This window comes from Armigeres subalbatus, unplaced genomic scaffold (assembly GCF_024139115.2).
Source record: "Armigeres subalbatus isolate Guangzhou_Male unplaced genomic scaffold, GZ_Asu_2 Contig205, whole genome shotgun sequence".
Lineage (NCBI taxonomy): Eukaryota > Metazoa > Arthropoda > Insecta > Diptera > Culicidae > Armigeres > Armigeres subalbatus.
The window spans coordinates 172,040-184,939 of NW_026942891.1; the positions used below are offsets into that span (position 1 = coordinate 172,040).

General features: G+C 39.0%; 1 protein-coding gene and 1 pseudogene across 2 annotated transcripts in view; one reads left to right on the plus strand and one right to left on the minus strand.

Moving 5' to 3' along the window:
• The window catches only part of LOC134203658 (S-adenosylmethionine decarboxylase proenzyme-like), a 63,549-nt gene that overhangs the window by 29,717 nt on the left and 20,932 nt on the right, over positions 1–12,900 (plus strand). The gene's annotated exons all lie outside the window — the stretch shown is intronic.
• On the minus strand, positions 1,220–8,652 carry LOC134203659 (LSM12 homolog A-like; annotated as a pseudogene).

The following is a 12,900-nucleotide window of genomic DNA, read 5'->3' on the forward strand; positions in this document are numbered from 1 at the left end:
TTGAGCGCCCTCAGGTCCTCTTCAACTACAAAAAGGCATCGTGTACGCGGCCTCTACTAAATATTATCTCCGCTTGACGTTCTTCCGGCATACGAACAACGTGACCAGCCCACCGTAGTCTGCTGTGTTGTAGAAGCTTAATAATATCCAGCCCTTTATACACCTGGTACAATTCGTGATTCATGTGACGCCGCCAGATACCTAATAAAATCCTAATAATATCATTTCGATTACCGCAACTATTTCTCTACACTCGAGGCTTGGCATTCAGGTCGCTAGTGAATGTGACCTTGCCGTCGAAGGGATGCCCCTGAACAATCGCCGACTTCAGCTTGAGTTGGGCAGTACGCCACGATAGTGTAATGGATTATAGGCGCTTGTCCGGATTAAGGCAATGGTGGATGAGGTGGATCCCTTCTTTGAAAATTGGCGTTTGCCAGAAATGAAGCAAAGGTGGATATGATCCATTAAAACAAAAAAGGCCGCTTGCTCCGATTAAAGCAAGGGTAGATGTTATCCCTTCTTTAAAATTGCTTTAAAAGTGTTTGCTCGTGTTTGAATATGGCAATTGTGGATATGACATCTTCTTTAGAAGTAGACATTTTGCCTAGACTTGTTGATATAACTTCTTCAATGAAAGCAAATAGCTGTCTAGTATGACTTAATGTGATATTATCCAATTAATTCTAGATAAAATTCAGTTTTTGAAATGAAGTCTGCGTCTGGAATGAGGCGAAGACATGTGATATCCATTCGTTAACAGTTTGTTGGGTATTATACAAACGTTAATTTTATTTTTTTATAAATTGTTTCCATCTTTCTGAAAATTGTCTAATATGTTAAATAATCCCATTTTATGGAAACTAATTATACCGAAAACCCCTTCATTAGTTAAATTTGCCAAATCCCCGTTTTACTAAATTACCTTCTCTATATAATTCTTTAGCCACCAATAATAATCGGAATTTCCAGTTTTACTATTTCTGGAGAATGGTATATTTTGGCGAAATACGTTCTGCCAAATGCTCTATTCTAAGAAATGGCTTCCTGGCACATCGTCACATGGTCCATTCTAGCAAATGGGCACCTGGAAAAAAAAATTATGAGACTGATATGCGAGTGGTGCAGTGTAAATTTATTGGCTGTCATTGATACTGATGAGAAGTATGATGTCCGATTTCTATTGCTGTGTTTAGAGTTTTAGCGGATGGTCACCAAATAACTTGTTTTGATGTGTTGGTTTTTGCAATTGTTCGATTGACCTTTTTATAGTGAACCAGAAATTCTAGGCTAATGATTCTATTCTCTTCATCTTCAAACAAAAAATCCCATTGCATCACTATTTGGCAGACACCGTTGCCGAAGGTATATTTGAAGTCGCCGAGGCCTGATCGTTAACGTGCTTTTCAACTATTTTTTTCACGTAGGTCAACTGCCGTGATTTGGGTGATCCGTTTACATTATCTACTTTGTAGGTGGTAGAGAGGTGTAATGGTAACGTCTTGAAACACAACTATGTTAGGTCCTTGCCACGATACCTGGTTGATAGTTCGTGCTATGGCCAGGAATTGATTCTGACCCTCCTGACTGACTCCGGCATCCAGCGCCGAAACTTGCCGCTTCTTCTGCTCTATTTGATTCCGTACTCGTGTGCTTAGGCATTGAAGATTCAATGACTGTGGTGGATCAGGTATAGAGTTTACTTCCTTTTTGACCTGGACATCGCTACAGAGCGCCATATTGAGAATGTACACATCGTTCAACTTTGAAGTGTTGCTGGCAGATGAACATTTCAGGATCAACATTTTAGTCTGTTGATCGAAGGCCAACACTTCGCCTTCGATGTTCCGATTGTAGCACGTTGTACAGGCCACGGTACTTCCGATAGAGAAGCAGTCCTGAACTACACCACTGCCGTAATCTGGAAAAGTGACGTAACAGCCATTTTACAACAGGCATGTTTTCCATTTTTCTATTAAAGAGCGCGATGAGTAGTATTCGTTAACACCATTTTAGGAAAATGGTGTATACGTCACTTTTTCAGATTACGGCAGACCAGCCATTTTTCTGTTTTTTTCCAAATGGATAAAGAAACTTTTCCGTATCTACTGGCTGCTGATGGCTTTCACTGCATCCACAATCTTCAAATCAAAAACGTTGTTTAATGTCTGCTAGAAAACTTAGGTTTTGTGCACACACTCACACACACGCATACACACGTGCACGTGACAGATATTTGCTCAGCTCGTCAAGCTGAGTCGATAGGTATCAGTGGTTCCCATCCGCGACCCCTTTTACGATAAGTTAAGTGGCCCACGGCCCCCTGGATATGACATGCTGAAATCAAGTACAAACCTACATTTTTTAAAGTCATTTTATTTCAATATCTAATACGACATTCTTCAGTAGTAATTCAGTGTGATTGTTGTACTTGCATTTGTGATTCCAGCTCCAGCATACGAGTTTTGCATGTCTGATAAAGCCGATCTCGAATCATAATCAATTAATAATAATCAATAATTCAATCTGTTTCTCGCTTTGGTTTTCATCAAAACTGACTAATTTTTTTCACTGAATAAACCATTCCGCCAAATATTACAAATTAAAATATTCATTTTGGATTTCATCGGCAAAGCTAGCCACGGTCATTGTAAACAAACCAACCAAACCAACCAACCAACCAAACCAAACCAACAAATTTAAACCTTTGCTTGCATAATTTCTCTGAACTGAATCAGATTGGTTTCCTTGCCCTGTAACTTCAAGTTCAGCGAGTTTGGCTGATGTCTGAAAAATGAGCAAGACGTTTCTGAAGAAGAATTCATTGAGATTGACAAGCAAAAAATGTCTATCCAAGCTTTCCAAGAAAATAGATTTCATCCCTCAATTCAAAAACGTTAAGAATATTGCCTTTTGATAACTAACAAAACGGCAGTGTAGAAAAGAAGTACCTCGCGATCTGCATTCATTTATTTGTAGAGTTTTTTGTTCAAACATGTGCTTAGAGCTACAGATTTCATTCATAATTAACAGTATCCAGCTCTGTTTTTGTAATTGTTGAGTGTCTTACAAGTAAGGACATATCGGTGAATCTTGCAATGAACGCCTTTGGCATGTCGAGCATCACTTGTCATAAGACGAGTTTGTACAATCCCATTGAATTCCACCACTTAATTGTATCTTGACAGATACGTATTTCGACCTCAACAGTAAGGCCGTCTCGTCAGTGTCTCGTACTTGACTCGACTTGAAGAAAATAATCGCAGATTACACTATTTATACTATGCGTAGGTATAATGGTCAAACTCGTCTTATGACAAGTGATGTCGAGCATGTTATTTTCTCTTCTCTGAAATCCTAATTTTGATCCAAGCATGGTGCACCATTAGAACAAACTCCCCCAACTTTTTTCCCACTGCTTGCCATCAGATTCAAAAAACGAATTTATTGCAGCAAGGATTTCGTAGCTTTTGGTAGTAGTTTTCGAATCACTACAGAAAAGAAACTCTTCTTTCAAATCTCCTGATTGTGAATAAACCTAATAAATAGATATTTGTACAAAATATATTATATAATTATACCATGAAAACCTCAAATAGGGTGAATTCTTTGCAAAGGTCTCACGGCTCCGTTGGTACGGTCGCGCGCCCCCCTAGGGGGTGGCGGACCACCGGTTGGGAAACACTACACTAAGAGACTCCGAGGCTTCTATAAAATGTTGTTTTTGGAAGGAAATGATAGCCTTTCAGTACAACTTCGTTGTACGAGAAAAGCAAAATATAGAGCTACACATTCACCATACATTTTCTTCTTCTTTTTTTCTTCAATGGCTCTACATTCCAACCGGAACTTGGCCTGCTTTTCAACTCAGCATTCTATTAGCATTTCCTCAGTTATCAATTGAAAGCTGTTCTATGCCCGCCATAGCATGAGTAGGTATCTTGTGTGGCAAGTACAATGGATATTGGATATACTATGCCCAGGGTGTCGAGAAAGTTTCCAACTCGAAAACATCCTAGACCGGACGAGAATCGAACTCGTCATCTCCGGATCGGCAATCCTACGCCTTTGATTGCAAGGCCACTGGAGACCCACCATACGCATACATCACTTATCGAAATTATTCTGAGATGAGCTAATGGCAATTAAAACAAACTCGCACTAAATCATCGTACCATGTCTGGGTAATCGGTGTAACAGGGTGTAATCAATACCCAAAGGCACCACCGAATTTTCCGTCGAATGCAGTTTCTGCGATGATATCAAAATGACTGGTAGTGCATTTCATCTGATTATTCAAACTCATGATTCAGGCTCTTACGCGAGTTTTTACTAGTTATTAGCAGCAAAAAGCCAACTTTTGCTTACACAATACTAACCTGCCATCGTAAAAGATTAGTAAGTGAAAACAAAACGTTCATAGGAATGATTAATATCTCTTTCTCGTACGATTCTGTGTGCTACGTTTCTGCTTATTCGATTGAAAGTTGTTTAGATTACCTACATCAACAATAACACCCATCAGACAAAGTATTTGAACCTAACAGAAACTCCTCTCGTCGACCAGAAGCTAACGCAAATTTAACGAGCATGCGAGTGTTGTATTTATCATGAACAAGTCCCGTCGCTGTCGTCGCAAAGCAAATCAGCTGTTGTTCTCGTCTGAGCAGGCATTCTAATTCGCCTTGATCGGGGGGAAACTTTCCGTTCCGAACTAAAAATAAACATTTTAGCAAGCATTTTTCTGTATAGCTACCTAAACATAAACACCAGGAATCGAAAGTGAAGCAAATTTTCAAAATGATGACGAACAAGCAAGGGATGACGACCCAAAGACACTTGTTATTATCTGAAAATAACCGGCCAGCCGAACCAGAATCGCCGCTCTGTTGTGGCTACCAGCAGTGCAATATTCTGGGTATTAGATAACGTTTCGTTGACCTATGGATTTTCTTCTGGCTAACAATTTGCAACAGTGTGTCTTCAGCTGATTGTTGCGTTGCTAGGCCCGCGTACTCGGCTTGGCTCGGCTCCATTCAGTAAGCTTATCAGAATTTAGCCGGGTAGTGACTTAGACGTGAGAGTTGATTGGAGTTCAAATATTACACAATCATGTATTGATAAGGTACTATCAACTGATTTGATTAGCGTACTCTAAAGCTGATATAATAAGTGAATGCTACATGGGATGTTAATGTAGTATCAAGAAATAATAGCTTCTGATTGAGTCGTTTTGGAAATATGATCATCTCTAATTGGCATCCGATGGTTACGATATGAATTGTTTATGAAAGATTCATGTCAGGTAATTTCATCTAGGTGTATTTGTGCATTTTTCTTTCAACCCACAGACAACGAATCATGATATTTTGTTTGATATTTTTATAAGGTTCATTATTCGTAGCACCTCTATATTTAGATACGTTAGTAATATTAAATGTAATGATGACGTAAAATTTATATAATATAGGACAAGGAAAAACGAATCGTTTTTTTTATTTGAAATTGTTGTAATTAGCATTCATTATTCGTTTGTATAGGGATGCTTGAAACACCGCAAGAATATAGAGACTGTATAAGTTAAGCATTTTATTTTGCAGATTTTTTTTAATAGTTTTCTCAACTTATAAAAAAATAGTCTAGAGAGAACTCTTACTAGGTTCATTATTTTATGTTTTGATTGAGGCAAGACGCTATACTCCGTTATCCGCGTATCTATGTACCGTGCTGTGCCCTTATATATATATATACTTTTCTATGGTTATGTATGCATGAAATGAAATGAAAACCAGCGTCATTTTTAGCGAATAATAGTGAGAATTTAAACAAAATTTGTTGGTCGTCACTACGAGCGCCATTTTGACTGTTTTTATTAACCCACTTGCTAAGAACGTCTGTCATAATATTTAAGCATTTTTAAGTGAAAATTTGTCCTGGATTTCAAACACAGCAGCATAACAAGACAAAACAGGTAACATTATAGCGGATTACCAAATTGTTGCCTGTATTTTTCCGATAGAAAATTCTAAAAAGTGAAAAATACCTTGACCGGAATAAGGGTACATCTAAATCTACTCGTTCCTTATTCCGTTCATTGGGTTTGGAGGATGGATTCCGAAAGTTTTGTGGTTAAGAATAGAATCTATGAGCAAGAAAAGGTACATCGTACATGAAGCCATATGAGTGGTGAATGGTGAACATTTGAAATTCTATCCCGCAAGCAGGCAGACCGAAAGAAATTCTGTTAACGACAGGTTATGGGACCTTTTTCAACTCGTGCCGGGAAAATACAGTTTTTTCAGTTAATGATTTAATGATAATTTATAATGGACAATGTTAAGAAAGGGTTTCTGGAGAATATGGACAGTTTTGAACAGCACAATCCATAATTGTGGCGTTCTTGTTTAAAAGCTTTATCCGGAAATTTCTTGGCGAATTTCTATTAAAAAAACATTGCCCTCTCTGAGCTGCAAATAAGGTTATGTTTTACCGAAATTCGTGAATACTTCGTAGAAGTAGGGTTATCCGGTACTATAAAGAACCGGAACTTTAAAGAATATTCAATTTCAACGAAACAGTGGTACGAACAATTCCAAACAAACAGAGACATTGTTTTGGAAGGTTCAGGTTAGGTCAGAATTAAAGGCCTAGTATCCAGGCTTTAGTCAAAATTACGTTGAGGATAAGGTGTAAAACTCCGATAAGAAATCGTATCTGGCCTTCTCTGTAGTACCTGATGCAACTGGGCAGCTAGCATCAATGTTTATGTTGAATATATCTCGAATGGTAAGTGAAACAAACGAAAAACAGTCAACTTGGCTATACTAAGGAAATATCATTCATTGGATTTTAAATTTGGAAGGAAATTACATTTTAAGCTTTTTATTTGCAATATTATAATAAATAAAAAGATGGATTTGTGAGAAAAATGATGCCTGGTATTAGCATTCTTAAGAAATCAAATGTTTTTCGGGTGATTGGAATTAGGAACACGAATGAACGGAATTAGGAACAATGCCATTTCAGATGATTGGAATTAGGACCACATAAATTGTCAATGTTTTTTTCACTAGAGGAGCCTAAGTCTATGAATGCATCCCAACATATTTTATTTTCAATTGTATATAGCAAATGACACTATGTAGCGAAATTGCAACTTCAAAATACTAAACGGCAATTTTTTAGAGCTTTTAGACATAGCGCATTGTCTTAGGTGAACGGAATAAGGGCACAGCACGGTATGCATCTTTTTTTTTTACGACAACTGCATCATTACATTACTTGAAAATCAAAACTATCAAACAAAATTGGTTTACATTGTTGCAGGACTCCTCCCTCAGAATGGGGAATCCCAAAATGGTACTTGCAGCGAGCTATTACCCTTCAATGAGCGTACCTATATGAATGTATGTCTATCATGGCCTTGAATCGTGTAGGTGCATAATGAATGCTCGCTTGACGTTGTCTGCGAATGTGAATCGATTTCTGACTTTCGTGACAGAGTCAACGTGCGCGCTGTTGATGGTTGATGCGAATTCGCTACTAGGTGCTAATTGGTACGTTATGAGCTGATTCAGAACTAGATAATGGTACCTTTATCCAGAATAAAAAGTGGCTGCGATCGTGCTAGCACGGGCTGTATGTACAACGTGCTAAGCAGTAGGGTACCAACATGTATTCTCGATAAAGTATCCATTCCTGTCGCGTCGCAGATCAGCAAACGATTGATATTTCAGTATTTTATTGCAAAAAAATCCATTTTTCATTTTCCAAAGACAGCGGCGGCCGTTCAGGGCGCTTTTTTTTACAAATTTATTGTTCGACATGACAAAGCCACCTACCACCCTCCACCCACATTCTTCATCGCACCTCAAGTCTTCACGTAATTGGTACATAAGTCCCATAGGACATGTAATAAACAATAAAGTGAAAAATGCAGAGCACATGCTAAAAACATCACATACGGATACGATGCCTTTGCATAATTTTATATCAGCAGATTTTTTTTCATCGGGAGAGAAGGTTTAATGGAATTGTGTACAATACTCGATATTCTATTGGACTTATTGAGAACATGAATGAATAGAGATAAATACCAGATGATTGGGCCCTCCTTAGCCGTGCGGTAAGACGCGCGGCTACAAAGCAAGACCATGCTGAGAGTGGCTGGGTTCGATTCCCGGTGCCGATCTAGACAATTTTCGGATTGGAAATTGTCTCGACTTCCCTGGGCATAAAAGTATCATCGTGCTAGCCTCATGATATACGAATGCAAAAATGGTAACCTGGCTTAGAAACCTCGCAGTTAATAACTGTGGAAGTGCTTAGCTGCGAGGGGGCTCTGTCCCAGTGTGGGGATGTAATGCCAATAAGAAGCAGAAGACCAGATGATTCAACATTGTTGAAATTTCATCACCTTTGACCTTGTTGATTTCTTTGCAGTGCAGAGATAAGCTGCTCTCAATATTCTGAATCTTTCTGAAAAAAAAAATCGTCGCCACTTCACAACGGGGAATCAATCGACACGTTCATGCCGCTCCAGATAAGCCTAACCTACCGCGTGGCGGCATTCGATTCCTCAGTTCTAGCAGTGTTGATAAGGCTCAATAAGGACGTCGTCGGATGCTCATTGACGGTGATCAATCGCAACATCAAGGCATCCTTGACTTGAGTTGATAACCTCTCGTTCGAAAAAAAACGGGACATTTTTTTGCACATGTTCGGGTCGACGACTGGTGCCTAACCTGGCAACGCGTCATAGTCTGAATTAATTGAACCACGACTTGTTTAGAGGGCTCCTGCTGATAGCAGCGCGGTTGTAGATTGAAGTTGGATCTTTCTGGAACTTCGCTGGGAATTACCTACTTTGAAATGTGTATACATGATAACGATTTTGGTGGGACCATTCCGGATTTATAAAAAGTATTCATTGATACTTAGTCGTACTAATCTTTGAATCTTTTTGACTCATAAATCATATTTTCCCCACAAAGCCTTTGAATGTACAATACGAAAAAGGAACCGAACCAGAGTGGGCGAGAACTCTTAATTCTCGCCTGACTTTTGAAAACGTTGAATTTACAAAAGAAAGGCTCTCTTTGTTTCACTTTCGATTATTACAAAGCCATACTAACATTACCATCGGATTTTTAGTAGTGCTCTGAAGAAAATAACTTTATCTAGCGTGCTGTATTAAAAATATTGCAACAAATGCAAAACTAGCCTAAATATTAGCGAAAAGGCGCGTAATGAAAGAGAGTCTCTTATTTGGACATACTACGTTTTCAAAATTGTGGCCATGTTGTTAGAAATTTTCGATTTACGATTCCATTCCCACTAATGGTAAAGTTTGCAACCTGCATTATGTAGGTATTACGCTTTGAGGCTTATGGCTTAAATTGTGTTCACTTATGAAGTAGGGAAGCGTCTCCAGTTGTGGGCCAAGTTGCTTTTTTTTTTCGCTCTTACCTTTTTTTAATGTCAATATTATACAGACGAACACCAATGCAAATTTTTGTTCCAACTATTGTTTTACACAAACGATTTTTGACCCAAAAAAATGTATCCTGTTGTGAGCTACCTTTTAACATTCCGGAATTCGCACCGTAAATACAACGCCTTCGAAAAAATACGCTTGTCGCTGCGAAACTGCGTGAGTGATCCAGGACCATGTTAGTTTCGGAACGTTAAAGCCGCTCTAAATAGAAATAAAAATTAAATGAAATGTCGGCTATAAAGCGCGGATGCGCGGCTATAAAGCAAGACCATGCTGAGGGTGGCTGGGTTCGATTCCCGGTGCCGGTCTAGACAATTTTCGGTTTAGAAATTGTCTCGACTTCCCTGGGCATAAAAGTATCATCGTGTTAGCCTCATGATATACGAATGTAAAAATGGTAACTTGGCTTAGAATCCTTGTGGTTTATAACTGTTGAATTGCTGGATGAACGCTAAGCAGCGAGGTGGCATGTAATGCCAATAAGAAGAAGCAGACGAAGATTTAGACGATACATGCTGTTTAAATGTAAGTTGGCAATCCAAGATCACTCCCAAATCCTTGATATGGTCCACGCGAGTAATATCTACATCCAGTAAACGATAACTGAAGTGAATCGGATTTGTTCATTTTTGCAATCACAATGTCTTGATTAATTTTATCGGATGCAGCGACCAGGTTCGTGTAAATCACATCAGTCTGCGCACGTTGTACCATACTATTGGTTATATTAGAAGTCAGACAGAGCAAGTTGGTAGCTGTTTATCGCCCATACGTGAAGCCATGTTGGTTGTATGAGAAACAGTTTGCAATGGGCCTCTAGTGGTTCCAAAATAATCAGCTCGAATAATTTGGACACAGCATTTAGCGAAGTGATCTCACGCTAGTTATTAATATCACGTTTGTTGCCCTTCTTGTGAGCCGGAAATATGTTCGCAGTTTTCCAGCAAGCAGGAAAAATACCACTGTTGATAGATGATTGAAAGAGAAGAAGTTTTGCGGTCATCAAAACGTCCAAGTGTCTTTTCAGAAGAACCGAGGGAAATCCTTCGGGTCCCGGAGAAAGGCTACATTTTAGCCGAGAAGAAGCGCTGATAACCATCGTTGCATCAATGTCGATGGAGCCAAGAGTCAGATGTCCTAGGTGTTGTCATTGAGCGTCGTGGAAGAAGGTAATCCAGATTCCTTGCGTTGCTCGTCGACATATTGCCAGAAGCGTTTAGGAAGCGACTTGAGGTGGCGTTGAATATTGAGCTGATATCGAGAGTAACACTCCTTACTGGTTCGTTTCTACTTGTAATTGAGTTTAACATAATGGTTGCGAAGTGAGAGTGAACGATGCTTGGAAAACTACCGCAAAATAGCTATTTTAGTAGTGTTCAATCGTCGCAGCGAGCTAGAGTACCAAGGAGGATTAACTATCTTACGACAGATTTTTCTTGGAACGTGTTGATCAATGATATACGCCAAGATGTTAGAAAAACTTTGCGCTGCAATATTCACAATATAATATGTTTTATGCAAAATCCGCCGAATAATATATCTAAAAAAAATATGTTTTCAGTAAAAGTTTTTACATGGAATTAGATGAGTTTTACAGTGAAAAGGATAAAAAGTTGGTTAAAAATGCTTCAAATCTAGTGTCTAGCAAAAATTAATGTTATAGACAAAAAATCAAAAAACAAACTTTTGAATTTTGTTTTAAACTTCCGTTTAATTACCCAGCAACACGGCACAAAATGTAATCAGCAACCGGTACTATTTTGACAGAAAATCGATGTGATTTTTAATGACTAATTGGCACATTCTATCCTAGATGATCACTAATGAAGCAGAAGTCCAGACGACGATAATTTTCGTTGGCGATGGAATCAACTTGAATAAATGCTGCTGAACTATAACTGTCGAGTAGCTTTACCGTTCCGGTGTGTAAAGAAGAATGATCGGTGTCCGAATAAAGATAGCCGTTGGGTGAAGGTCTCCACGTTATGCTTGGTAGATTAAAATTTAGCATTATTAGCATTAGCATTGTTACGGTGTAATTCGTAGATTGGACACTAGTGATACACTCAACCCTCTTTTTACGGCAGTTTTTTATACGTCACTTCGTTTTACGGCCTCCTTTTTACGGCACGTGACGTAAAAAGAATTTGAAACAATATTGACATCAAAAAGTAAGCCTATAAAAAGGCACTTTTAGAAATCCAAAGAACAAAGTATATGCTTAATATATTCATCATTTGCCTTCAACAATTGTTCCATTCCAGGGCATCCAAGAATTTCCTGGAGTTTACACGCGTAACCAAGGACCTAAGGTCTACAAGCGTAGCGAAAGAGCTGTTTTCTCTTGTAAAAAATGGTTTATGCCCTATTTGATATATTAAACCAAATCCCGTTCCAGGCCATACAAGAATTCCCTGCAATATAGGTCTTGAGGTCTACCCGCGTAACCGAAGGGCTGTTACCACTTTTTTAAAATGGTTCATGCTCTATATGATCCTCTATATATGCCTTAAGCAGCCGTTCCTTTCCTGGTCATCCAAGAATTCCCTAGACTCCTCAGCCGCGGATTCATCCCAAATATGTCCTCCAAGTATTTGTCTTTCGCTCGCGTCTTGAATCCAGGCATAGGAGTTGTTCTAAGATCTCCAAATCGGCCTGGAGTTTAAATCAAATGTTCTGCCGAATCAACCAAGGCTTTCATGATGTCCCCAGCCGCGGTATCAACCCAATTATGTCTTCCGAATATTTGTCTTTCACTTGGGTCTTAAATCCATATATATGAGATGTAGTAAAATCTCCAAATCGTCCTGGAGTTTGAATCAAATGTTCTGCCGAATCAACCAAGGCTTTCATGATGTCCCCAGCCGCGGTATCAACCCAATTATGTCCTCCGAATATTTGTCTTTCACTTGCGTCTCAAATCCAGACATATGAGATGTAGTAAGATCTCCAAATCATCCAGGAGTTTGAATCAAATGATCTGCCGAATCAACCAAGGCTTCCATGATGTCCCCAGCCGCTGCCAATTATGTTTTCCGAGTATTTGTCGTTTACTTGCGTCTCACATGTAGGCATATGAATTGTTCTAAGATCTGCAAATTGACCTGAAGTTTGAATCAAATGGTCCACCGAATCAACCAAGTCTCCCAAGATGTTTTCAGCTACGGTAACCACCCAATTATGTCCTCCAAGTATTTTTCTTTTACTTGCGTCTCAAATCCAGACATATGAGATGTCGTAAGATCTCCAAGTCGTCCTGGAGTTTTAATCAAATGGTCTGCCGAATCAACCGAGGCTTCCATGATGTCCCCAGCTGCGGTATCAACCCAATTATGTCCTCCGAGTATTTTTCTTTCATTTGCGTCTCAAATCCACACACATGAGATGTAGTACGATCTCCAAAT